Source organism: Nyctereutes procyonoides, unplaced genomic scaffold (assembly GCF_905146905.1).
Source record: "Nyctereutes procyonoides isolate TBG_1078 unplaced genomic scaffold, NYPRO_anot_genome, whole genome shotgun sequence".
NCBI lineage: Eukaryota > Metazoa > Chordata > Mammalia > Carnivora > Canidae > Nyctereutes > Nyctereutes procyonoides.
In genome coordinates, this window is record NW_026575021.1 from 1,489,760 (window position 1) to 1,517,582 (window position 27,823).

Consider the following 27,823-nt stretch of genomic DNA (forward strand, 5'->3'; position numbering starts at 1 on the left):
GCCATGGATAGTAGTTTTTATTAATGGGTCATAAGGAGTAAAGGTGAGAAGTGATATTCTGACTCCCAATCTCCTGATTCCCATATCTTTGGAAGAAAAAGCACTAAATACTATTTAGTGGTACACAGCATATGCCACATTCTTCAAGATGGCATTCTAGCCTCATAAGATTGGTACCACAATGTGTCTTCAATAATTTTTTGCACATCTATCAAGACTAGCAGATTTTGAGTAAAAAAGGTACAAAGTTGTACCTCTAAATCTAGTATGTGTAATATGTCTATGCTTTAATTCTGTCCTTGTAAAATCAGTTCCATGGTCAGAAACACTGGTATATGGGCAATCATAAAAACAGACAAGACATTCAATGAATCCACAGATATTATAAGAGAAAAGAGAGAATGTAATATTTAAAATAAATATTTAAATGTTATATTTAAACATTAAATATTTAAATCCAAATATCTAATTTATTTCTTTGAGGGCAAATCACTATCCAGTTAATGATAAGTAAGTTGTCATACCCTACCACTGAGTATGGATGGCTATCTCTATCAGGATTTGAGAGTTTTGCCCTCTGACGTTTCTACCCCCGGCTAACTGCAAATCTTACACAGTTAGTTAATGGTTAGGTTGTGTTAAGGGAAGGACATGTTGATTTGGTGCACATCCTCCTTACTGAAAACAACAATAAGTCCATTCAGTGTCGGCATAATTTCTGATATTTATTAGCTAGGTCACCTTCGATATCTGAATATTAATAATCTCCTTCACAGTGAAAGCCCTTAGTTTATCATTCACATGGGAAACAAATAATCTCATACTTTAGGTACATTTTGTTATCCATCTAAATAGCTCCTCTTTAATGTGCCTTATCAGCAGTCTTTTGTTCTTGCTTCTTATAAGTTTAAATCCATATCAATCCAGCTGAATTACTAATCAGTGTCCATGAATGGATGTGGAAGGTATGTCAGGTCTTATTTCCTTCTAATGAAAGGGCAATGAAAAGCATTGCTCAAAATTCTTCCCTTTGGGATATTAACTCTTCTTTACTGTCTTTTAGGAACATCCCTGAGCACTGTTCTAACATTGCAGAGGTCCATATTTCTGATATCCCATGCAGGATGGTCTATAAACCAAAGCAAGTTTAATTTTTTCCTTCTCTGTTAATCAGTCACTGGGAAATTCTAATGAGTTCATAGGTATAAATTAATGGAATGAATGAATTCACTTCATGATAGAAGGTTATTGCAGATGCAAATTTATGACTTGATACATGAGGTACACCCAAAACAATGATAGCTCCTCTTCTAAATCAAATTTCTAATTGGCAGAGCCCTCGAATTCCATGGTCAGAGTTGCAAGGGAGGCTGGGAAAGTAAATACCTGGTATTTCCCTTGAGAAGACAGGTCTAATAAGGAAGAAAATACCCCTACACCTGGAAATGGGTGTTCAAAATGTGGTGGATACCCACGAAGCATGAAAAATAATTATCGCAACATGTCCATAGGTCCTAGATGCAAGTAGAATTGGCATCCTAATTGAAGATATTGGAGGCAAAGAACCAAATAAGAGCATATTACATACTTTTTGGTAAAAGATAGTGATCAACAAAACAAAACCAAAACCCAAATAGCCTAATCTAGATTATTCTCTCAAAGGAAGTTCAAAAAATCCACTGGAAAGAGTAATTCATTTATCCATGCTATTTATTTACAGCATATGACATGATGACTTCATTGCTAAGCTCTAAAGTTAGAACATTGCTTGCATTCCAGAGAGAAAGCTTAAAGAATCATGTAATTTGAAGTCAAGCGGAACTTTATAATACAGACCCTCAGAGCATCGTCAAATATGAAGCTAGTCCCAAGTCTGTTGGGAGGCAAGTTTGTTGCTTACTGAATAGAAGTAAACAGGGACAGTAAAATCAGAGATAAAAAAAAAAAAAAAAAAAACCTCGATTCAAAGAAAGAGAGAATTTTGGTGTCATTATAAAAGTGTCTGTCCAGAAATGCAATGAGCTATACTTGAGTGACCCTAATTTCTAATTCATTCCCGAATAGTAACTAAAGAACTTAAGGAGATGTCTTGGTTCTCTCTGGTCTGTAATGTTTACTAGGCATTGCATTTGCAGCGGCTAATAGACAGAAAAGATGAAAGAGTGAATAAAATGAAAATGACAGAGTCATTGATTTTTTTGGTCAACAAATTCCAAGTTGATAAATTATTTCCAGGTCAGGCTTTCAGTCAGGTTGTAAAATGTTCTTCTGGCTAAAGTTTTTTAGAAGGCACTGTATCAGGTATCATCTATTTTATTTTATTTTATTTTTTATTTTATTTGCTTGTTTGGGAACATTTTTAAAATCAACTATATTGAACGTAACTGACAAACTGCAGAAAGCACCCATTTTAAGTGCATAGCTTTTTTTTTTTTTAAGAGATTACTTATTTATTTATTTGAGAGAGAGGGAAAGAACAGAAGCAGCAGAGAGGGCAGATGGGAGAGGGAGAAGCAGACTCTCTGCTAATTAGGAAGCCTGAGGCAAGAGGCAGGGCTTGATCCAGGACTCTGGGATCTTGACCTGAGCTAAAGGCAGACGCTTAACTGACTGAGCCACCCAGATGCTCCTTAAGTGCAGAGTCCTATGAATTTTGGCAAATGTATACAGGCATGTAACTGCTACCACCATCAAGATCTAGAATGCATTCATCATCCTAAAGTAATCTTTGGTTCCCCTTTCCATTCACCATCCCTCCTCCTGCATCCTAGTCATCCTTTATTTTTGACCTAAAAAAACCCTAACATTTATATTTTAAACTTTTCTTAATCTAATTAGAAAAAAAAAAACCTAAAAATAATAAAATAAAAAACTAACATTTGTATTCTAAACTTCTGGATGGACTTTTCCTTGTCTCTGCATCTCTTTACCTTCCTGAATTTGTCTTCTTGTAATGGCTGATAACAGCCTTCACAAGGTTAAAACCATCTGCATTTGGCCAAACTTCATTATGTATGTCTTCAGTGTAATATTGTTAATTCTATAAATGTTTGTATCTTTTTACCTGCCATAGGAAAAAAATCACTTACATTTTTATATCTCTATATGGCAAATATAATTGAGAAGTTACTTTGTGCCAGGCATTTTATTTAGTACTAGTGTCAAAAATATGGTGCTGACAAGATTAGCCAATTTCCCTGCCTTCATGGATAGTACCATCTAAGTTGAATAAATTCGCTATAAACTAGACCCTTTATTCTATTGAATTCTATTGTATATCATGTACAATTTTATCACCAAAAATATTTTATCTGTAAAAAACCTTTGTATATTTTATATGCATATAATTAAATCTATATGATCATTAAGTACTCATAAATAATAATTACATATTAAATTATTGAATTTTCATTTACTGACTTCATTCAGTATTTGGTTGGTTTGAAGAAGTATATGATCTGTATAAATACACAATATAAATATTTTGAAGACTAGTTCTAAGAGTTCTTTCATTAGAAATAATTAACAAAATATATTATATGGCAACAAAACTCTTTCACTGACATCTGTTCATTTTCTTCCCTGATTCTGCCACCTTCCTCATCAATTTCACAGGTGAAAATATTTTTAAACTCTTCTGTTATTTCCCATAATATTCTGACATTTAAAATAAAAGAAAAAACTTTTGGGGTGCCTGGGCAGTTAAGCATCTGCCTTCAGCTCAGATCATGATCTCAGGGTCCTGGGACTGAGCCCCATGTCGGGCTCCCTGCTCAGCAGGGACCCTGCTTCTCCTTCTCCTTCCTGCTCGTCCTCTCTTGCTATCTCTGTCTCTCTTTCTCAAATAAATAAATAAAAATCTTTTTAAAATAAAATAAAAAAAACTTTTAAAGACTAAGCTTCATTATAAATGTCTTTCTTCTCTGAGTCAAAATCAATTTTACAACAAAATATAGAAATGGCTTCACTGAATGTGTCCAAGCCAGGGAGCAAAACAGGCACAATCTGTATTATATGTTACTCGATGAAATAGAAATGGATGATAGACTGAATGAAAAAAATATACAAGCAAAGATGGAATCCAGCCAAAGAGCTAGTAAATGGAAGGTTGTAATTAAGCAGGCACCTAGTGGATTAGAGGAAATTAGACCGCTGTTGCTGTGTTTCTGCTGCCAGCACAGAATGCTTTTTTAACTCAAAATAGTCAACAGGCTACCAAGAGGACTGTAATTATATATTTTTAATTTTATTTCACAGGGTATGATTGCAGGCAAGATAGAATCAACAAAAATTGAGAAAACTGCCTACTATTAATGATATTAAGTTTGATAAGTATATCTATGTGAGAAGAGTTATTCAATTTTAACTTTGAAAAGTAAGATTGCTTATTTATTTTAATTTCAGTCATGTGACATTCAGTCAAAGCCTCCCAGATAAAAATTGAAAGGTAAATATGTGAAGAATTTCATTGCCAGTATCCTGCACAAGAAACATCTGGCATCATAATCCTAAAATAACATATATAGAGAGCAAATGCCTTGAGCTGAATAAATAAATTCAAAGCATCTCAGGCTAGAGCATCTACATTTTGAATTAATTCAGTTTCCTTAGGAACTCTGATTGAGAACTAGCTTTTAGGGAAATTATAAAACTCAAGAGTTTTCAGACTTGTCTTTTAGCTTTCTCTTCCATTTGTGAACTGTCCTCATCATGCCAACCCTGACACCCACCAGGGTTTCTATAACTCCTTTTCAGTTATCTATTTCCCATAGGCTCTCCCAACACTAGTTTCCCACGATTCTCCCTAAGTGGCTCCAGTCTTAATGTCAGAAACAAATCTGACAATTTAAATCCCAATAGTTAAATCACTCACTTTCTTTAGGTGCTGCTTGTTCTCAGAAAACATCTACTTCCGGATATTACAACTGCAGACTAAGCGGTAAAGGATAACTAAGGCAAAGACATTAGGAGATAGAAGAAAAAAAAAATTCCAGAAATCAATGCCTTGTCTACTAATCTCTGGCCAACCTTTTTCTCATTTTCCCCCCAGATTATGTGATAGATCTGCCTGCTTCGTTTTCCACCGACATCATCAATTTTAACATTACGACTTGTTTGTGACTTGTTCTAATTCAATCAACCAAGTTGCTATTGAACATCTAAAATTATATAATTTTAGATTTGGAAAGCACTTTGGAGATGATTTTAGCTAACTACTTTCATTTAAAATATGATGATATTGAATCCTTGAGCTATAAAGCAATTTGCATAGGATAGCACAAGTTAAAGCTGGAAGACCTGTGTCTCCCAATTTTCAGCTTAGCTCCTTTCCTTGAGAACAATGAAAATGGAAACAATGAATTGCTTCATGCTCGTCAACTCAAGGAAATGAAAATGTTTATTGAACACGTATTTTTCTTCATTTAAGAGCAAAATAATGTTATTATGACTATGGAGAAAATATTCTGTACATCATATTATTAACAGAGGGAATTTTGCAGAGACAGATAACTAGGACATTTCACTTCCTTTTTGTGTATAAAACCAGAATATCCCCAAGTCCTGCAGCCTTCCAGAGTTGCCCTTCATTAGTATCTTCACAAAATTAACTGAAGCTTCCATTCCATGAAACTTGAGAGAAGGTCCCATCCCTCCTCTATTTCTGAACCTTCCTGAGATGCCATGCAAAAGAGTCACAAAGAAGGAATATATAGACTTGCCCAGGTACTTCAAATCCCGATCCTGACTCAATTTTTGATTATTCAGTTAAGACCCAATGCTGCCCCAAGTTGCTTGGGTTTTCTATATGTCATATCATCCCAAAACATTTGTTTAATTTTTACCTAGCAGTGGTATAAGAACTTTACATGCACTAACTGATTGATTTAATCCTGAATACAGGAATCTCTGGGTGGTGCAGCAGTTTGGCCCCTGCCTTTGGCCCAGGGCGTGATCCTGGAGACCTGGGATCGAGTCCCACGTCGGGCTCCCGGTGCATGGAACCTGCTTCTCCCTCTGCCTGTGTCTCTGCCTCTCTCTCTCTCTCTCTCTCTCTCTCTCTCTCTGTGTGTGGGTGTGTGTGTGACTATCATAAATAAAAAATTTAAAAAAAATTAAAAAAAAATCCTGAATACAGCTCTGTGGATTAAAGTACACTTTATCCCCATTTTGGTGCTAAAGTAAATGATGTTGTAGTTATGGCCCTAAGGTAGTTATGTTGCTGGAGCCAAGATTTGAACCGAAGTAAGTCTGCCTACAAAGGCTGCATTCTCAAACATGCAGGACAGACTGCTTCTACTTCATTTCCCAAGGTACAACTAACAGAATGCTGTTGTGCAAATCTACCAAATCCATGGTACACTGGGGCATAATTACTGCAGCACAAAAAATAAAGATTAAATATTGAATGACAGCCATTATCGTTTCTAAATTCCTAGCCATCTCTGCTACAAAGAATCTCTTACTTTCTTTTCTTTGTTCTTCAGTTTCTCACATTGTTGTTTCCCTTTTATTTTATTTTTTTTAATTTTTTTGTTTCTTTCTCACTGTCTTTGATCAGGTCTTTACTTAAAATTAGCTGTCTAGGAGATCCCTGGGTGGCGCAGCGGTTTGGCGCCTGCCTTTGGCCCAGGGCGTGATCCTGGAGACCCGGGATCGAATCCCACGTCAGGCTCCCGGTGCATGGAGCCTGCTTCTCCCTCTGCCTATGTCTCTGCCTCTCTCTCTCTCTCTCTCTCTGTGTGTGACTATCATAAATAAATAAAAAAAATAAAAAAAATTAGCTGTCCAAAATGACTGACTTTTATGGAATAAACAAATATAAGTCTTTAGGCAGCGGGCTGCTTCTCTTCCGTGGTGGGTTTCTTTTCTGCAGGTTTCTTGTCAGCTGCTGGTTTCTTGGTACCTGCAGCCTTTTTTCCTACCAAAGGTTTCTTTGGCTTTTTCACACCAACAGCCTTCTTTCTTTTCTTCCCTACCATGGGCTTCTTGCCTGGAACCCCCCTCTCATCTGATTTGGCTTCTAAGGCCGCTGCCGCCTTATCCATCCGGAGTTTGTGATTCTTGGCCTGGTGAAGAATGGTGTTCCCACGCATGGTCTTTGCTATGGGTTTAGTTTCAACATGAGTCTTAGGTTCTTCAGTGGATTCTTCTTCAGGACTCTACGATGAATCCTCTTGCGTGGTGCTCGGAGGGCTCTTTGGATCTCTGGCCTTTTCAAGATTCTGCTAAGGTCTGTATTAAGCATCTTATGCATGGGAAGGTTGTAGTTACTCTTGAGGGAGGCAGCCTTAGGCCAAGAACCATACAGATCATCTAACTTGCAGAAAGCACTTTCAGTGCAAATGCAGAAACGTCCCACATGCCCACCAGGAGCAAGTTTCAGAATGTTCGGTTTGCTTACATCAAGTAAAGTAATTCCAGGGATGTTTCTGAAGGCCTTGATGATACCATTGTCTTCATTGTAGATGATGCAGGATCCCCTGCACTGGAGAGGATGACGGTTTCTCATTTTGCCCCTGCCAGCTCTCATTCTCTGAGAGGCATAGACCTTTTTGATATCATTCCAGGCTTTAAGTTTCTTAAGAAGCAAAACCTCCTCCCTGGTCTTCTTGTAGCCTTCAACTTTATCTTCAACCACCAAAGGAAACTCAGGAACTTCTCAACACGGTGACCTTTAGACATGACCAGTGCTGGTGAGGCTGAGGCAGCCAGGGCAGAGCAGATGGCACATCACTTTTGTGTTGTGTTCACTCTGCGGTGCCAACGGCACCAGGTTGGTGCAAACATGCGGCCTCCACGACATATATTTCCAAAAGCACCCTGGCCAGAACGGTGAGGCCCCCGCCTCGAACTCTGGGCATTGGAGCCCCGGCTCTGCCTGTACCCCAAGACTCAGCACTGGTTTGATGACCTGCTGATTCACTGACAGCATATGGCTGTCTGTTGTTTTTGCGCAAGTTGCTGTGAACAAAGTTCACGACATCTGGTCTAATGGGACCCTTAAACACAGCAGGCAAGGTAACAGTTTTCCAGATGATTCCCCCTCTTCGAGTACACAGATATCAAGGGAGGAGCACATGCCATCGCAGGGAGAGGAGAGGGCCTCTTATTTCCCTTTCAAAGCCATCTTTTCCCATGTTGCTTCTTGCCTTGACTCTTTGGAGAAAACCACTTTTCTTTCCTGAGTCTTCAATAGACAAAGGACAATTCAAATGTTATCCTATTGTTTTAAATGAAAAGTATTTCTTTTTTGTCCCTTCAAAATGAAAAATCTATTATTTTAAGTTTCCTTTTTAAAAAAATCATCTTTTAAAAAGTTCTGCTTTTCTTTCTAAAATGAGAATGTGACTATAGTTCAATTTTGGTTGACATTCTTCTTACCACTGCATGTGTTTTACCAAAAGAACAGATTGTTTTGAAATTAAAAGAAATTATTCTAAAATTATGAAGTTTGATATATACTTAATTCTTTAAAGTGTCAATATGAAAATCGACAGCTATCTAGACACTAAAATGTAATACACTGATACATTTAAGAACTCTAATAGTAGAGGGTCCATTCTACTTTTTTTTCCTGGATATAAATGGAGGACTCTACTAAAAAACAAATGAACTTATGTTTGTATAGCTATGGGATATTATTAGGATAGTCATGAAGAATCAGAAAAAAAAATGTTACATGAATTATTTTGATGAAATAATTAGAAAGTGTCTATTATGCAATCATCGTTTGGGTCGTCATTTGCGACTATTAAAAATTAGTCATCTATAATCATTTAAGACATTTTTCACTTCTTGAATACTAACTTAGAATTTGATAAAAACTAAAGATTGCTTAGGGAGAAAAATACACATAAACATAAAAAAAATAATTTTTTACAAAATAAAGGAAGTTGACCTATCTCAGGGATCAGTGGTCTACTGATCTCTAGTTTTAAATTATATAGTGCTATGTTAAAATTATTTTTACATGTATATTTTGCATAGTTTATCAATCTTACTTTTAGTAATAATCAAAGTTACCTCCAATTGTAACATGCCTCACCTCATTATTTTATGTTTCATGAAAAAAAAAATCATCCAATTTTAATTGTAGGATACCATTGATGGTAAGATATCCCCAGGTTAGTTTCAGAGATATTACAAATATTTTAGGGGCACCTACATGGCTCAGTTGGGGAAGCATCTACCTTCAGTTCACATCATGATACTGGGGTCCTGAGATTAAGCTCCACATCAGGCTCCCTGCTTAGCTGGGAGCCTGCTTCTCCTTCTCCCTCTGCCTGCTGCTCCTCTTGCTTGTGCTCTCTCTCTCAAAAAATAAATAAATAAAATCTTTAAAAATAAATTAAAAAAATTAAAATGTTTTAAAAAGTGCATCTTAGAATCAATGAATTCTGGTATTTTTACTTTAGACATGAAATTTGTTTTTACTTCAAATAAAGGAATATATGAATAGTAGGTCTTAAAGTCTTTGCCATTTTTGTCTGTTGTTTTCCAAGAACTGAATTCTCTTTCCTTCAGAAATTCATATACTTGTACCTGACTTTACTGTAGACCTAATATTTCCAAAAGATTATTTTACCATGTCTGGCTTATACTGCAAACTTCCAACCTTCTTTTTGTTTAAAATGATATCTCATGACCTGAGCCCACCCACTCTAGGATATAGTATAAAATGGGGCAGAGGCCAAGAAGCTTTCAATTTCTAGAATCAGTCATCTTTATTCTCCTATTACTCAGATGTTGAATTGTACCTTCTAACATTTCCGTTGAGTATCTTTGGAGTCCAGAACTGAGGTGTCTGACAGATCACCCCTACTCCTTGCGATTGGTTTGGTTTTGTCTTCCTTATCAACCTTATGTTGATATAAAAGACTTATGAATCTTTAATTCAAGCCTTTGCCTCAAATCAGTCCTAACACTACCCTTCTTACCACCTCTGCCAGAAGTATCAATAATGCTGACATTAACCCTAAGGCTGGCAAAGTTTTCCATCTGGAATGTGGTTTTGGAATCAGATGGCTCTTCCTCCCTATTTTTTCATAAGCTACATTTCATATTATTATCTTCATTGACATAAACCAAAAATCAAGAGCCAGTGAACCAAGAGAAGGCTGGAAAGGTTTAAACATTAAACACTAAAAAACTGAAAGCACTTAGCCATACCAACTTCCTACTAGTGTCCACAAACAACAGGTGGGAACATTGACAGGAGTTAGGCTAATTTATTTGTGTTTTAATAGCTTTAATTTGCCAAGTCCTCGGAAGTCACCTGATGAGATCTATCCAACTCATCAGATGTGTATCCAAAAGAAAAAATTTATTTCAATTTGAAGTATTCCTGAACAAAGAAGAGCAATTAATCGATTAGATAATTAATTTTAAATGCAGTTTAGAAACTGAAAATATTATACAGGATGTGGGCACTAGCTTTTTGTTTTAAATACTTTAATAATGGTTAAGAAATTTTCACATACCCAAGCAAAACTAAAACCCACAAATGATAAGCAAATTCATAGATGAAAAAAGGTTTCCAAAGTTCTAGTACTTAACCTGGATAATTAAATATAGGAAAAATATAATTGTCCACATTATGACAATTATCTAATAATAGAAATACATTAAGAATTTTAAACATGAGGCACCTGGGTGGCTCAGTCAGTTAAGTGGCCAACTCTTGATCTCAGGCCATGAGATCGAGCCCCATGTCTCTGTGCTCAATGGAGAGTCAGCCTGGATTCTCTCTCCCTCTTCCTCTGCTCCTCCTCCCCTGCTTGTGCTCTCTATTTCAAACAATTATATAAAGCTAAAAAAAAAAAAAAAAAGATTTTAAACATTGCAAGGTGTCCACGCCAATATAGAATTTTTATGTAAGTTAGATCATTGATTTAGATTACTGTGACTTCAGGTTTTATATGCCTGTGTATGCTTTAACAGTTTTCAAATCATAGTAGTACTTGTCAATTCTAAATATATATATGCATTATATATATCTATGCAGTCTATCTTCCTTGTTCACAGATTTCATATTTGTGAATTTATCTACTTGCCAAAATTTATTTGTAACCCCAAATCAATACCCGTGGTACTTTTGCTGTCATTTGCAATTATACTCATGCAGACAGCAGCAAAAAATTTCAGCTGCCGGACACTCACATTTCCAGCAGAAATTAAATGAGGCGACACTGCTTCCTTGTTTTAGCTCTCATATTGTAAATGTGTCCTTATTACAGTTTATTCAGCACCACACTTTTTTTTTTTTTTTTGCATTTTTTGTACTTTCTGTTGGTGGTTTGGCTTTTAAAAATGTCCCTTAAGTGCATTGCCAAAGTGCTATGTAGTGTTCCTAAGGGCAGGAAGGCTGCAATGTGCCTTAGGGAGAAAATACATGTGTTAGACCAGCTTCATTCAGGCATAAGTTATAGTTATAGTACTGCTGGCCCTGAGTTCAATGTTAATGCACCAACAGTGGATGTTAAATAGGATGTCTTTAAAGATAAACACAAAAAAAGAGAAGTTATATGTTGATTGGCTGATGAAAATGTGACCAACAGATCACAGGGACATAGTCCTGTATTTTTCCCTAGGTGCAATGCTTAGTATTTACTAATTCAGTGTTCAAGGAAACTTTATAAAACATAACTACTACAACTATATACATACTTGATTCTATGTATAGAATATAAGGCTACAATCACTTGACTTAGTTTCAGTCAATTGAACTAGAATATTGAATGTTGAGTTAGGTTGTAAAGATAAAGGCATGGTTTTTAATATAGTCTCAGAGGGCAACTTTCAGTAGTAACGATATTCGGTCATGGAGACCAGACCAGACAACTTTGCAATGTGTTCGGTGGCAGGAATCATGATGTTGATGCTTCCTTGTTTCCTGTCCATTTTCTGAGCCTGATTCACCAGTCTTCCATCCAGTCTGTGAGTGATGGTCTGATACATTTCCAATAAATTATTTTTCTGAAAAGTTAGCCAGACCTTGTTTTTATAGCTTGCAACCCAGAATCCAGACTGATGTAATTATCATATAACAAGTGTTATGCCAAACATTGTCAAATTATATTGAAAATCTAAATGAATTTGAGATTATTTTAGAAAATATAAAACATATATGAAGTAAGAGTATTTCCCTTAAAGGATTTATCATTTTATATCTACCCTTTATCTAATATTTAATCTAAATTATAGTGGAGAGAATCAGAATTTTTAAAAAGTGTCTAAGCTATTTTAAAAGATTAATATGTGGTCATTAAAACTATTAAAATCTATATTAAAGGCTTAGAGCAACCTCAATTTTTTTTAAGATTTTATTTATTTATTCATGAGAGGTGCAGAGACACAGGCAGAGGGAGAAGCAGGCTCCATGCAGGGAGCCCGATGCAGGACTCAATTCTGGGACTACAGGAGCATGCCTTGAGCCAAAGGCAGGCACTCAACTGCTGAGTCACCCAGGTATCCCAAGTAACTTCAAATTTAGATCTATCAGTTAAATCATTTCATTGATAATCAACTTAATTTTAGAACGATCTTTCAAGATTCTTTACCTTTCTACAGTTTTCTGAAGCTTAGGGTTTGACATTTTCTCCTGCAAAAATATCTTGTAATTATAAAGCATAATGAATTGCTTTTCAGTTTCATTAGAGTGTGTAAAAATAAATCTTACTAGAAATTAAAAGTTAATAAAGCCAAACAACTGTTCTATAGATGTCTCTTAACAAATGTAAGGTTAAGTAATGATAAATTCTGTATATTGACAAGCCACAGGTAATTCAATGTTTATAAGGTGATTTTCCTAGCATGAAGCATGAAGCCTTTTGCTTACATTCTCTTTCCCATTAACTGCATATTAAGTATGTAAAGCCACCAAAAGCCTGCAGCCTTTAGTTAATTCTTCTATTTTATAAACTATTCAAAGTCATGGTCTTTTTTGTTTTGTTTTGTTTATTTCATTTTCACATTTCAGAAGTGTTGAGTAATAAAACTGTTTCCACAGTTTACATTACCCCAAAATTGTTTAGATATACTTGCAATCTCTCTCACTTCTTAAAGAAAAGATGGTTCCTGGTCACACAAATTGAAGTGTTGAAGGCTTCAGAAGGAAGAAATAAGAATTTTATTATCCCTAGATTAAGGGATATCACTGAAAGCAGTAAGAAATACTACCCATATATTGGTAATAAAGTATCCAGTTCTAGAAATAATGCTCATCAACCCCACCTGAGATACACAGCTGAAACAGACCCCCAAAAAAGTCTTGTGGCTGCTGAGTGTTTTGGCAGCTTCAAGCCCAACATCCCAGGGTATTTGTAAACCAGGTGAGCATACTAGGCCATCGCAGAAATATGCAAGCATGTCATCTATTCAAATAAAACCTGTGAAACTTTAAAAAGAAATATACCAATGATAACACAGTGACCAACCAAATTGACATGGCTCTTCTTCATCCACTCTGTAGAAGATGGAAAAGCCACAGGGCCAAGACAATATTCTGCATCCTATTATCTACACTCTCTGGAAAATTGCTCCTCTTGTTTGCAATTTTTTAGATACTCTTCTCTGGAAATATGTTCAAATTCCAAAAATCAAATTTATATAATAGGACATTGGAATTATTTTTCCAAATATTTTCAATCATCTAATTGAAATTAAAATGTCCATACTACCCAGGGCCATTTATAGATTTAATGCAATCTCTATCAAAATTCCAAAAGCATTTTTATGGAAATAAAAAAAAATCCTTAAATCCATACGAATCACAAAAGGCCTCAAACAGCCAAAGCAATCCTGAAAAAGAGTCCAGAAATAAAGCATTGCCTTTACAATCAACTAATATTTGAAAAGGGAGCCAAGAATAATCCATGGGGAAAGGATAGTCTCTTAAATATTGTTGCAAAAAACTTGATAATCACAGGCAGAATGAAATTGGACGCTTATTATACACTGCTCATAAAACTTAACTCAGAATAGACTTACACATAAGAGCTGAAACCATAAAACTCTCAGAGAAAAACAGAAGAAAAGCTACTTGACATCAGCTTTGGCAATGATTTTTGAATACATCAAAAGTACAAGCAATGAAAGCAAAAATAAAGTTAGACTACATCAAGCTGAAAAACTTCTGCTGGACAAAAGAAACAACAAAATAAAATGGCAACCTATGAAATGGAGAAGATAGTTGCAAATCATATATCTGATAAAGGGTTAACATCCAAAATACATAAAGAACACCTACAACTCAATAGCAAAATAAATAAATATATATATATATATATATATATATATATATATGATTTAAAAATGGGAAGAGGATCTGGATAGACATTTTTCCAAAGAAGGCATACAAATGGCCAACAAATATATGAAAAAATGCTCAACAGGACTAATCAGGAAAATGCAAATCAAAACCACAACAAAATATCACTTCACACCTGCCAAAATGAGTACTATGAAAAAGATAATGGATAAGAAACGTTGCCAGGAATGTGGAGAAAAGGGGAAACTTATACACTGGTGGGCATGTCTGATTTCTGCCACTATGGAAAACAGTACTGAAGTTCTTCCTTTCTTTAACAAAAGAACTACCATATGATCCAGCAACCCTACTTCTGAGTACATGTCCAAAGGATCTCAAAGAGATACTGGCATTTTCATGTTCATTGCAGCATTATTCACAAAAGCCAAGAAATTGAAGCCACCTAAGTGTCCGTCAGTGGATGAATGGGTTAAAATGTGGTACATATATACAACAGACTATTATTCAGCCACAAGAAATAATGAAATCTTGCCATTTGCAACAACATGGGTGGACCTTGAGGGTATTATGTTAAATGGAGTAAGTCAGATAAAGGAAAACAAATACTGTATGATATCACATATGTATGGAATCTAGATAAAAAATCAAACTCATAGAAAGAAAGTAGAATGATAGTTGTCAGGACTGGGGTGGGGGGTATAAGGAGATATCAGTCAAAGAGTACAAACTTCCAGTTATAAGATGAATAGATTCTGGAGACCTAACATATAGCACACTAACTATACTTAATACTCTATTATATGCTTGAAAGTTGCTGAGAGATCTTAAATGTTATTATCAAAAGAAATGGTTATTATGTGAGGTGACAGAGGTGTTAACTAACCCTACTACAGTAATCATATTGCAATATATATAACGTCTTCATGTAATACAACTTAAAATTACACAAAGTTCTGTCTATTATATCTCAATAAAGCTGGAAAAACATGTAATATATTGAATGACAAGAATTTATATGAAGAAACAAAGCAAGGTAATATGTATAGAGAATTCCAGATGATAGTTTTCTTTTCCGTGTGGTGACAGTTAAGGATCAGTGAGGATTAGCAATGCAATCTCTTGCTGAGGTGCACAATGCAAATAGCAAGTATAAACTCCTGAACCAGGGACATGTTTTGCATTATTAAGAAACTGGAAGTTGGCCAGACTATTTGGACTCAGGTAAACAAGAAGGAAAACAGAAGATGAGATCATAAAGATGCCATGGAAGCCAGATTAGGACCTCGGATTTTAGCTTTGTGGAGATGGATAACCACTGGAGGGTGGTGTAAGGAATGACATGATCTGACATGTTAAAAGAATCTCCCTGGCTGTGTGAAGAGACTGAACTGTAGTGAGATGAGCGTGATGAGGGAGAGACCAGTTATAAGGCTATGTCAAAGGACAGGCAAGAAATGATGGTGCTCAGGATGAGGATGGGTAGCAATGGAGGTGGTGAGAATTAGCAATGGAGGTGGTGAGAATCAGTCAGATCCTAATTGTATTTGAAACACAGAAGTGGTAGCGTTGGCTATTGGTTTGGACGTAGGGATAAAACTATAGAGAGAAGTCAAAAGGAGGAATTTAAAGACTTTGGTTGACCTGCTTGAGTACCTAAATGGGTGTTTACTAAGATGGAGGATTGCAGGGGGGGAAGTGATTTTAAGAAAAGAAATCAATCACTTGATTTTTGATCCATCAATTTTAGAAATATAAGTGGAGTTGCCTGTGGCAGTTTGACATACATGACTGGATTTCATGGAAACAGTTTTGACTGGAACCATATTCGGAGTCCTCAGAATATTGAGGCTATTTGAAGCCATGTGATCTGAGGAGACCATTGGAGGTGGGTAGATAGATTGACAGGATAAAAGCTCCATGACTGAATCTTGTAGAGACTGTACCCCAACCTGTATATATTATGAAGACTGGAACCAACAAGAGCAGACTGAGGAAAAACAGCCTGTACCAAGAGAGAATTTTGTCTCAGAATTTAAGAAAGAAAATGTGTTAAGGAGAAGGAAGTAATCAAATGTTTCAGATGTTGCTGATGGAACTTGGGATATGTTATGTCAAAATATGGCACCTTGACATATTGACTATTTTAAGCTGAACGAGTTGGAGAAAAGAGCAGAAACAGGAAGGTTACTCCGGCTTCTACCACCCCTCATACTTTTTCCCTGAAACAGACTATACAGCCCTCAACTGAGACACCTATACATGGAGGAAAGAAGCATCCTTCTCTACAAAGACAAGGACACTGGAAAGAATCCTAACAAATAAATCTGGCTAAGTTTCCTCCTGTTTACTACAATTACCTGATATTTCTAAAATTATATTTCTCCATGACTGTGCACTCCTCAACAAACCTAGCATAAAATGTTCAGGTCTAACTATTTCCTAGGTCTTCATTTTCTTGTGAAGTCTTCCATGTTATGTAAAATCTGTATCAAATATATGTGTCTGCCTTTTTCCTGTTGATCTCTTTTTGTCAGTTTAATTTTCCGACCCATCCAGTTCAAGGAAAACTTCTTCCTCCCCTACAGTGTTGATGGAGAAAGCCTGTGTCTATCCAGGTGGAGGTCATTGGTGGTATCCTAAACTGCCAGGATCACAAAATACTATGAGGGCATCTTCTCTCTGAAGCCTGTGAGGTGACTTCTAGGGAAAAAGTTGTCTCACATGAAGCAGGAATCCAGAAACCTCCCCTTTCCTAAGATGTTGTGGCAAAACATCCCTTCCCATCCATAGTGAAGGAGGCATGACCAACAAAATGAGGTTTATCTCTCTATCCTTTAATTCTTCTCAAATCCAAATATGGGATTGGTAACTTTATGACTCATAGCAAGCCCCTAGAGCACCTTCTCAGAACTAACGAAGTTCCCCCATCTGTGAAAAATTAAAATCTGATAGATATTAGATTAAATGGCAGTGGAACTGTATCATCAGGATTTGTTGCAGGTAGAGTAGAAGAGTGAAGAAATTTCTGGATTGATTGAGTAAACTAATCAAAATCACTCAAGGTACTTCATGATGATTTACACAGGCTTTTTGTAATTCAGAAATAAGTTACGTTGACTCTACCAAGCATAATGCATGGCCTATGGGTAGGTGCTTCGTAAATGTGTTTCCCAAACCTTGTTTCATTTAATATGTGGATGGCTGTGATGGACCTCAGTTTCACTAGCCCGATTCACTCTTCTGATTCTTTGTGGTTCACTCCATTTCTTATAGATCTGAAGTGTAGACTATCTCGTAATATGTATGGGATCTTAAGTCACTTGCATTGAACACCATCTCCCTAATACACTTCTTGATGGGGTGGGATCCATCTCCTATTACCTATCATTTTGATCAGTTGGTCCCCGAACACTTGTCCTTTTAATAATCCCACTAAGGAGGCGGGAAAAGGCATATTCATCACCATTTGATGCTGGAAAAGCTTGTCAGCATTCTATTAAAAAGCAAAGGAGAGTGCATTTTCCTCTGTGTTTTCAGGTTGGTGCAATTTGTTTCCAATTCAAGGAATAAAAATATTATGTTTCTCATAAGATTACAAGAGATCAGATTACAAGATTAACTCTGAAGCTAATGTAGTTTAAACTTCAGGGCTCTCAGTAGATCACACCCCTCCCGGGGCCCCGGGAGGGAGTCCACTAGTTCTGTGTTTGTGACTTTGTACTTTATTTTTTACATAGGGCTCCCAAAATTTTACAAGCTTCAGGCACCACAAAATCAATATCTACCCTGCCTAAAAGTCTTCTATTTGATGGACACAGGGCAGGGCAAAACAAACTTAGTGTCATGGCACTAAGTATCATTAATTAGTATTTGTTGGATAAATAAATCATTATAATAGAGACACTTTTTAAAAAATATAATCTTTGTTTAATACACAAAATTAGGGGCACCTTGGTGACTCAATGGTTGAGCATCTGCCTTGGGCTCAGGGCGTGATCAGAATTGAGTCCCCATTCATGGTCCCCGCAGGGAGCCAGCTTCTCCTTCTGCCTGTGTCTCTGCCTCTCTCTGTGTGTGTCTCACGAATAAATAAATAAAATCTAGAAAACAAACAAAACAAAAAACAAAATAACCTCTTCTGAGGGGAAGTAAAAGAATGAAATTTATTATGATCAAAATGAGAACCAAAGCTGTAGTTTTATATCACTTTCTAAACACTTTCCAACGATTTTAGGACGTTGGTCTCAGTTTATCCTATTTGTTCTTTTTGAATAGGAATTATATGCTTCAGTTATGCGGTAACAACATATAGTGTTTTATGTTTTAGTATATTAAGCCATCAATAATGAAACTTTTGATATTAGATCTTAGGAAAACTATTTAAACTGGCATTTCTCTATGTGATCTTAATCTTAGTTTTTGTTTATCTCTAAAACTAATCAAGTAACATCTAGAACACCTATTTGTTTGTCACTGTGTCTGCAAAGTATAGTAACTCATTTTATGGGGATCCTTTCATTTTGAGACAAAAGATTATGTGAAACCTTCATCTGCCTGCTGTGTCTGCAGTGGCTTGTCAATCATTGATGTGCTCACCAATCCTCCCCTGACCGTCCTATAATTTAAAAGTGGTCGCTGGGACTAAGACAGAGCTTCACTAAATATTGTCAGTTTGTTCAGGGAGGATAAACTAAAATGAGTTTTAGAAAAAAGCGTTTGTGGTTTTTGTGTGTGTAAATTCAATCTCTTTTTTCACATTCTCCCAAACCCAAAATAAACAAACAGAATTCAGCTTCATTCTGGCTCTTTTTCTAAGTATTGTCTGTTTCCACATCTGAGGGTTTTTTCCCCCCTTGATTCCACAGTTGTTAAATGAAGTAGGATTGCAAACTCAAAATGAAGAAAATCTAATTTTTGTTTTGTGCGAAGCTCTGATTCTGATAAGCAAACATCCCATCCACACAGGGAATTAAATGTCTATAAAGTGTGAGCATGATGGGGGCCTTTTCTCTTCAGTTTTATTTTACTACTTCACCTATTGACTTGAACATATTAATTCTCATGCATTTAATTTCTTGCACAGATGAGAGCATTAGGCTGAAAAGAACCAAATTAAAAACGACCCGCACGCATAAAGTATAATGAACCAGTCTCTCTCACTTCTTTCTCTTTCACCCCACCATTTCTTTCAAAGCCCAAAAAACTAGAAAGAGAAAGAAAATGTTATTGATAGGAAACACAGCACATGGATGGGCTGTCCCTTTGTCTTTAAAGAATGCGAGACGGAAGCAAGAAATAAGTTTCCTCCTATATCCCCGTAGACCAAGTGATGAATAGAGCCCAAATACTTCCCTTGTATATAATTTCTGGCTCTCAATTCAACTTTCCTTTGACTATGAACAGAATTGAATTTTCCTTAATTATTATCCAAACTGTAGAAATATTCTGAAATTTAAAAAGAAAATTCTAATTGCTCATCATTGATCATTTTCATAGATTGCTGTATTGCAAATGATCACACTTGTCAATTTCTGATCTCTCTGGCTCTTTCTCTTGCAATGTGTCTCTCTCTTCTTTCTGCAAAATCACTTAGAAATTTAAGTTTAGAAAACTAAATTTGCTCAAAGCAGCAAAAAAGATATTGGTCGAGATGGGCATATAAGATGTGTCATCTAGGGTATGAAATTTAATAAATTTATCAAAACTTAGTAGCAGAAAAGACTTGAGTCAGCTATCCTGGCAATTTACATCACATTACCCACAATGCCCAGCACTTGGAATAGTATTTAAGAAGTCATGATTACATAGGAAAGAATGACAGAAAACCTAAAAAAATGTCTATCTAAATTGTTGAATCAAATTTGTGGTAATCACCTATTAACTTGTGCTGACAAATGCTTTCTCCATGCTGTTTGTAAATAAATTTTTAAAAGAACATGAAACAAAGGTAATTTTGTCACACAATAAGGGATTGCATTTCAGTGCAAAAGTAGGCCTCTATAGGGCCATCAGACAGCTTCCTGGAGTGGAATAATTAAGTTTGAGATTGCTAGAGGAGACTGCAATGGTATTTTAGTTTATAGCCTCAAAGCCAAGGGGACCCATTAAAATGAAATAAGTGAAATTGTGCTAGTTCCTTGTAGGCCAAGTACCTGAGTGATGTCAGCATCATCAAGGTAACGTACTTAAATGTTACCAGGCTACATTTAATAATAGTGGAATCTCAGACAGTCTTTCTGCCATATGGGTTAAAACAGTGCTCTAAGGAAAGGGTCTTGACAGAAAATGAGCCACTAACAGAGGAACAATTAATTAAAGAGTCATTTGGGAGTTGAGAGAGCTGATAAACAGTCGTGAGAAAGTCACTAAAATTTGATATTAAATGTGATTTAGCTGAATTCGTTTAGAGGGCAATTTCACATTGTGACTTCCAGACAGTCTGTCTCTAAAACCCAGATTTCTCATCTCCAATATATGAGGGAGATGCAGCAGTGAATAGACCCTGGATCACAGAACCTATGGAACATAAGTGGGAGACCGAAATCCTTCTGAGAATCCCTAAGTTTCAAAATGAACTATACCATCACGTGAACTAGTATGGCACACACAGGAAATACTAAGCATGTATGATTTAATCTTTTTAATACTGGAAATGATGGAAATGGAAATGTTTCCATTGACAGCTAAATGGTATTAGATTCATCTATGGCACTGTAAAAAAAATAATATGTTGCATTACAAAAATGAGTCAGTTATCAATATCAATCCAATTGCTTGGATTCTATTTAAGCAGCCTAACTTGTATGATGAACAAGCAGGACTTGAAGTAGGAACAAACCAAGCTTCTTTCACTCTCCCACCACCCCTTTAGGCTTTCTTTAATACAGACCATCTTTGTGCAATCCTGGATGGAACCTTAGGCAGACCCTGAGACTTTTTTTTGCACGTTCTTAAAGAAGAGATCATAATATGATTGTTTTAACTGCAAATAACATTTCAGTTCAGTAATTAGAATATCCATGTAAGATATTCAAAACATTTCAATCTTGATGTAGCTTTAAATCTCTTCCTTCCCCCCAACTAGATAGAAGTTCAAGGAAGGTGGAATGGGGTGGTGCCTCGTGCTTCCACTATCAACTGCTGGCTCTTTTCTTCCTTTAATTTGCAAGCTGCTATTTGGTTCCTTGCCAGGTTTACTTCACTGGGAGGCTTTGTGCTATCCAGGCAGAGTAGATGGGTGAATATAGGTACCATTGGTGCCCCTAGCAGATGATTAAAGCTGACTCTCATGATCTTGATTTTATGAACTTTGGGATGGTTCTCTGCTGGGCCTCTTGCCTGAAATTCCCTTGTCCTGGTTTGATCTGTCTCTACTATGTGTGAACTCTTGTGACCCTTTCCTCATCCCAGAGCATGATGAGGACACTTCCAGCCCTCACCACTGCTGAGCTCCCGGATAGATAAGCCCCCCTGCCAAAAAATGAAAACAAAAACAAAACATAACTCTCATAGCTTGGCCCACATCTGGTTCCACAGAAAATCACTCACCCCCTTTCCATGCCAAGCCTGAAGAGGGTGGGTTGATCCCAATGCAGCCACCAAAGATTTTAGTCAGAACTTCTGTCTTCCTCTTGATCTTCTGGTCAGGAAAGACCTCAGCACACATTCTGCTTTCGCTTCCTTTGTTGTGGTCAGGCATTAGTAATCAAAATTTCCTGATTATTTTAAAGGTCTTCAGCTGCAAGCATAGAAGCTCACTCTCTTCAAGTTAGGGATTGAATTCCTCTCCCTCAAAAGAGAATGGAAGAGTCAACAGGCAACTCTCTCCAAAGAAGTCTCTTTACTAATCCCTTTCATACAATCCTCTCTTAAAGCCATGATCATATTGTATAGTCTCTATGTACATGAAGGTGTTCAGGAAGTAAGAGTATGTTCTTACTCAGTGTCTTTTAAAACCTCCATGGGTAAATAGTTCTCACACTCACTTTGGTATTTGATATTATCAAAATAGAGTATAGTTTGAAACTGAAACAGGAAGAATCCAATCCTATCACACCCTAGAGTCATATAAATGTCATGTTATCTTTGACTGGAGATAAGCTTATTAAACTTACTAAATTAAATCATTAGAATGCACAAATGAAATGTACAGCTTTCAGGAATGTCACTTGGATGGTGTTGAATGGCTTGGAAATGAAGTGGGACTAGTCTGTATTTGAGCAGAGCCTGTCAAAGCCAATAGTGTTAAGGGATTTTAATCACCAAAGTAATGTATTGCCTCCATCAGTTAAAGGGAAGGATAATTCATTTATTCAGTGAAACATTTAAAATGAAGAAGAAATTAAATCTTTTCCCGTGGAATTATATACAGGCAGAAAGCTGGGATTTTGGGAGAATTAATGGTTTTGGGAGTTATAGACTGTCAGATTTTAGAATTTGATATCTAATAGGCCGTATACTAACCCCCCCCAAAAAAAATCACTCACACATACACACACACAGAGAGGCTTAAAATATTGCATACAATTTCAGCCATGAACTTTAGGCTAAGCACCCCTCAGGGACATGACAGTTATTTGTTCCTTTAAGTCAGGTTGCTACCTTGAGGAACAATTTGTGTGTTATATAACACTATGGTTATGTCCTTTGCCAAACTATCTTCTGTTAGTGGATCCCCTTAATAATTAGAGTCCAAAATAGAAACATTTATGAACAACAATATAAAGGTATTCCTTCTGGATTGTACTCTTGCTCATCTATAGTGTCAACCTAGGTTTTATTTCAATCTCCAAATTTAGCTATTCAGTATATCTAAAAGTGTATACATATAATATATATATATGATATATATATCAAACTATAAAACTCTATGGAGAAAACAAAAGTAATATGAAAATACAAACTAGGGAGAAAGAAGATACAGAAGTACCTATCCTAAAAATCACTTTATTTTTGCTGCCCAATTCACTAAATGTTAACTAAGTGAAAAATGTAAATTTTTTAAAGAAAATATAAGTTAACAATCTCTTTAATTGCAGAATAATGGGGGGAAACGACAGGTGTAATCCTATCCCACACTCTTTCTCCATCACAACATTTATACTGCCTCTTGAATATATTTGATGCCCATCACATATTTGTAAAATAAGGAAACTTTTAGTTCAAATTATTAGTAAAAATTGCTGTCTTACTTTCTTATTTTTCAGTTTTTATTAAAGGAGCTTTTAGAGCTGAGCAAATAGGAAGACTCATCTACAGACAAAAGGGATAAATAACTAAAAGGGGAAATATAAGATAATTGGCTTCCTGTGATTTTATGCCTTCTATAATCTCTTCGGAAAATTTTATGACAAGTGACACTTAATTATCTTGAATAATGAGAATTTTCTCTATAACATATGCAAAAGTGTGTGTATGTGTGTGTGTGTGTATACACACACACATATATATATCAGATAATATTTGACCTCATTCTTGAAACATCTATGAATATCTCATTAATACTTTCACCTTTTTCAGCATGTGCTCACTAATTAGAGATTCAATTAGAAAAATAAAACATTTGAAAATTAAATTATATATATTCTTTATAATGCTGAAAATGCTTTGCCTTTTAACACTGAGTTTATCCAGTTTATTAGTTTGAATTTTAAAATCTCCTAAGCCTCATAAAAACTTTAATTATAGCAAAAAAATAATTTTGTATATATCTAAAAATAACCACAGACAATATTTAGGAAGTTGTACTTCTCTACATTAAATCTAGAATTAAAAACTGTATCTAGTCTGGAGACCATCAAATCAATAGGTTTTCTTGACATTGGTGTCAGGTTGAAGTTTTGACTATGCTACAAGTCAGATCAGATTATCTTAGGCCCCTGGTGTTCAGAAACAGAATGTCATAGTCCAGGGACAATGGCATGGTAAAGGACATTAACAGGTATATATATATTTTTAAAAGATTTTATTTATTTATTCATGAGAGACATGGAGACAGAGAGAGAGAGAGAGATTGAGAGAGAGGCAGAGACACAGGCACAGGGAGAAGCAGGCTCCATGAAGGAAGCCTGACCTGGGACTTGATCCTGGGACTCCAGGATATGCCCCAGGCAGAAGGCAGGTGCTTAACCATTGAGCCACCCAGGGATCCCCAGGTATATACATTTAAATAAAGATCCTTATATGTACATACTTATGTTCTGTGGAATTTAGATGACCTTTGGGATTTCGTACTCTCTGGAAGTGGGCATAAATCAATGCTATCAAACCAACATTGCCTTTTTAAAAGCAAATGTTTTGTAATATATGTTTTAACACCAAGAAATGAAGATCATAGATATGAAAATCTAGTTATACATAGCTGTTTAAATATATATTGCCCAATCTGCAATTTAATTATAAATAAAAAGAAACTTATTAGGAAAAAGTCTGAGTTCAGTATGTATATTCTTAAGCACAACTACCCAAGAAGATTTCATGAAATAGGTGCTGGTCTCTATCTGTATAATCACATAAATATGAAACTACAAATGTCTGACTCACATGTAAAGCATTAAGGACTCAAATTTTATGAACAACTTGCTATTAGTAAAATTATTTTCTGGGAACAGTGGCTGGTACTAGGTAATGCTGGCTAAAATTTTAAACAAAATATTAAGTGCAATAATCCCTCAATATACAGTAATTTGTATTTCTGAAAAAATTCTTTGAAATTATGCAAAAAACTATGTATATATCTGTATATAAAAGCAGAATTGAATTTCTATTCAAGTAGATTTTAGTATTTTTTCATGTGTGAATGCCCTACGTGTCATGTGAAAATCATGTGGGACAAAGGACAATAGAATATATAACACTTCTTGTCCTTTCTCACTAAAAGGCAAATAGCACCCACTTCCAATCATTATGGGGGGAAAAGAAGGCCTCAAATATTGTCTAAATGGTATACAGAATGGATGTATGGAAAGTTAAATATGGAATGAACATTAAAGGCCATCTAGAAGAGATTAACAAGTGACTTCAAGAAGACTTGCTAAAATCAGTTTGACAAATGATATGAATACCTCAGGTAGGTACTGCAACCCTTAGCCATCCACAATGGCTGCTTTATGCATTTACTTTCCCTTCTTGCTTCTAAAATCATATGAGTAAGAAATACCTGTCATTTTAGTGAGAAAGGACCAGAAGTGTTATATATTCAATTGTCCTTTGTCCCACATGATTTCCAAATGACACATAGGAAATTCACACACACACACACACACGCAATAAATAAATAAATAAATAAATAATAAATAAATAAATAAACAAATAAAATTGAAGAGGGAGTTGGACATGAAATAAATAGGAAATCAAATCTTGCTAATTGCTTTTTCACCTTAAAGTTCCAAACCCACAAATGTGACAATAACAAGTGGAGAGATTTCATGGAAAAACATCTGTAACTGGTCATTAGGTGAAATGCTTTAAAGGTCCACAGATCAGTGGTCAATGTCCAAAGTTGAAGACAAAAAGGCACTGACTACCCAACATTTTTAGGAGATCTGGTCAACAACTGAAGGCAGACACAGCCCTCTTCTTCAATCCTGAGCAAATGATGATGTTGGAGAACCAGCCTTAACTTTGCCACCAGCTACTATTCTATCATCTTTCTCAATCTAAGAGTAAAAAAAGAAATAGAGTTAAAAAGAAAGATATTAGGTTGTGTTTCTTGCAGAAACTGTAAGCTCTCTGAGAAAAATTATTAATCTCTCTTCCCACAGGGAAAGGAGTGATGCTACTCAAAAAATCTATAACCATGTGATATTCTTAGAAAGAGACTTCTGCAAGAAAAAGGATCCTGGCATAGAATTTTCTAAGTCAGTTATCAGCTAGGCAGTAGACTATTCATAGAAGGACAAGAAAATTAGAGAGGAGTGTGGAAGCAGAAGGAGTAGAGGATCTATCTTCAGTATTTGGTGTATTAAGAATATGTGGACTTCTCAGAGTTTGGGGAAATGAAACATAAAGTCTGGGCTACCTTGTCAGTATACCACATATAAAGACCAACCTCAAGGCAAAAGGATGACAACAACACAGAGTTTTGGTGGACTGCTTGCTATAGGAGTTAAGAGGAGAAAGGGAAGTTGAGCTTAATGAAGGCTCACATTCCAAATCAGAAAAATTAGAGTGGGGAGATTCCCAAGCATTCTCTTAATAACTCACATATGCAACCCAACAGAGCAAATATTGGATGTCTGCCACAGAGGCATCAAGAATAAGTCTATATTTGTTTCCTAAAGTTGTCATAATAAATGAGAGCCACAAATTAGATGGCTCAAACCAACTACTGTTGGTAATTTATTACCACATGGTTCTGGAGTCCAAACAACCAAAATCAAGGTGTCTGAAGTATTGGTTTCTTCTCAAAGATCTTAGGGAATCATTCCTGGTGACCGCCAGCAATTCTTGATGTTTCTTGGCTCGCAGATAGGAGACTCCAACCTCTGTCTCTATCTTCACGTGGCCTTCCTCTCTGTATGTCTCTGTTTTCTCTGTTTTTTTTTTCTTTCATTAGGACACTCATCTTGGATCTAAAGACTGCTACAAATGCAAGAGAATCTCATCTTGCGATCCTTCAACTAATTACATCTGCAAAGACCTTATTTCCAAATATGATCACATTCACAGATATCAGGGGTTAGGACTTGGATATATCTTTTTGGAACCACTATTCAACCTATTAGGTTGCCTATCCTGAGAAGCTCTATATTTAACAGAAGAGGATTTCATCATTTCCCACTTAGATAATAAGATAAGTCTTGTTCCCTAAGCTTTACTCCCAATTCCTGACAAATAATATCTCAGACTTGGAAGAGAGTGGTGGAGGATGTATACTGGAGCCAAACCACATCTTTCAGCACTCGCACCAGGTCTTAGAACCAGAAATCTAGTCTGTTCTGAGGAGAGGAGGGGAGGGAAGAGGAGAGGAGAAGAGAGAAAAGAAGAGGACAAGAGAGGAGAGGAGAGGAGAGGAATTGAGAGGAGAAGAGAGGAGAGTGAAAAGGAGAAGGGAAAAGGGAAGATTTGAATGGAGTTTGAGGTGAAGGTCCTGGCTGGGTCAGTCAGTTAAGGGTCTACCTTCCACCTTCATGATCTTAGGGTCTTGGGATCCAGCCCAGCATTGGTCTCTCTGCTCAGCAGAGAATCTACTTCTCCCTCTCCCTCTGCCCTTTCCCCCTACCCCCACTTGTGATTTCTCTCTTTCTCTCTCAAATAAATAAAATAATAAATAAATACATAAATGAGTTTAAGGCCCAATTTTCTAACTAGACTGGCTTTAATAAGTGAGGATGATGACTGGAATTAGGGAATCTCTCTCAGATATTGCTTAAGGAACCAGAAGTAGAGATTTGTGAGAGCACAGTTAAAAGCAATGATAGAAGAAAAATAAAACTGCTTCATGTTTTTAAGTGACTGAATTTAAACAGCTCAATGGACCAATCACATAAAATTTAAACATATATATTAAAATTTGAAAGAGAGTGGTCAAATTGTGAGAGGAAGGGGGAAGTG

The 27,823-nt window shown here is 36.1% G+C and overlaps 1 pseudogene; it reads right to left on the reverse strand.

Moving 5' to 3' along the window:
• Nucleotides 1-6,827: 6,827 nt before the first annotated feature.
• Nucleotides 6,828-8,094, reverse strand: LOC129520632 (60S ribosomal protein L4-like; annotated as a pseudogene).
• Nucleotides 8,095-27,823: the final 19,729 nt, after the last annotated feature.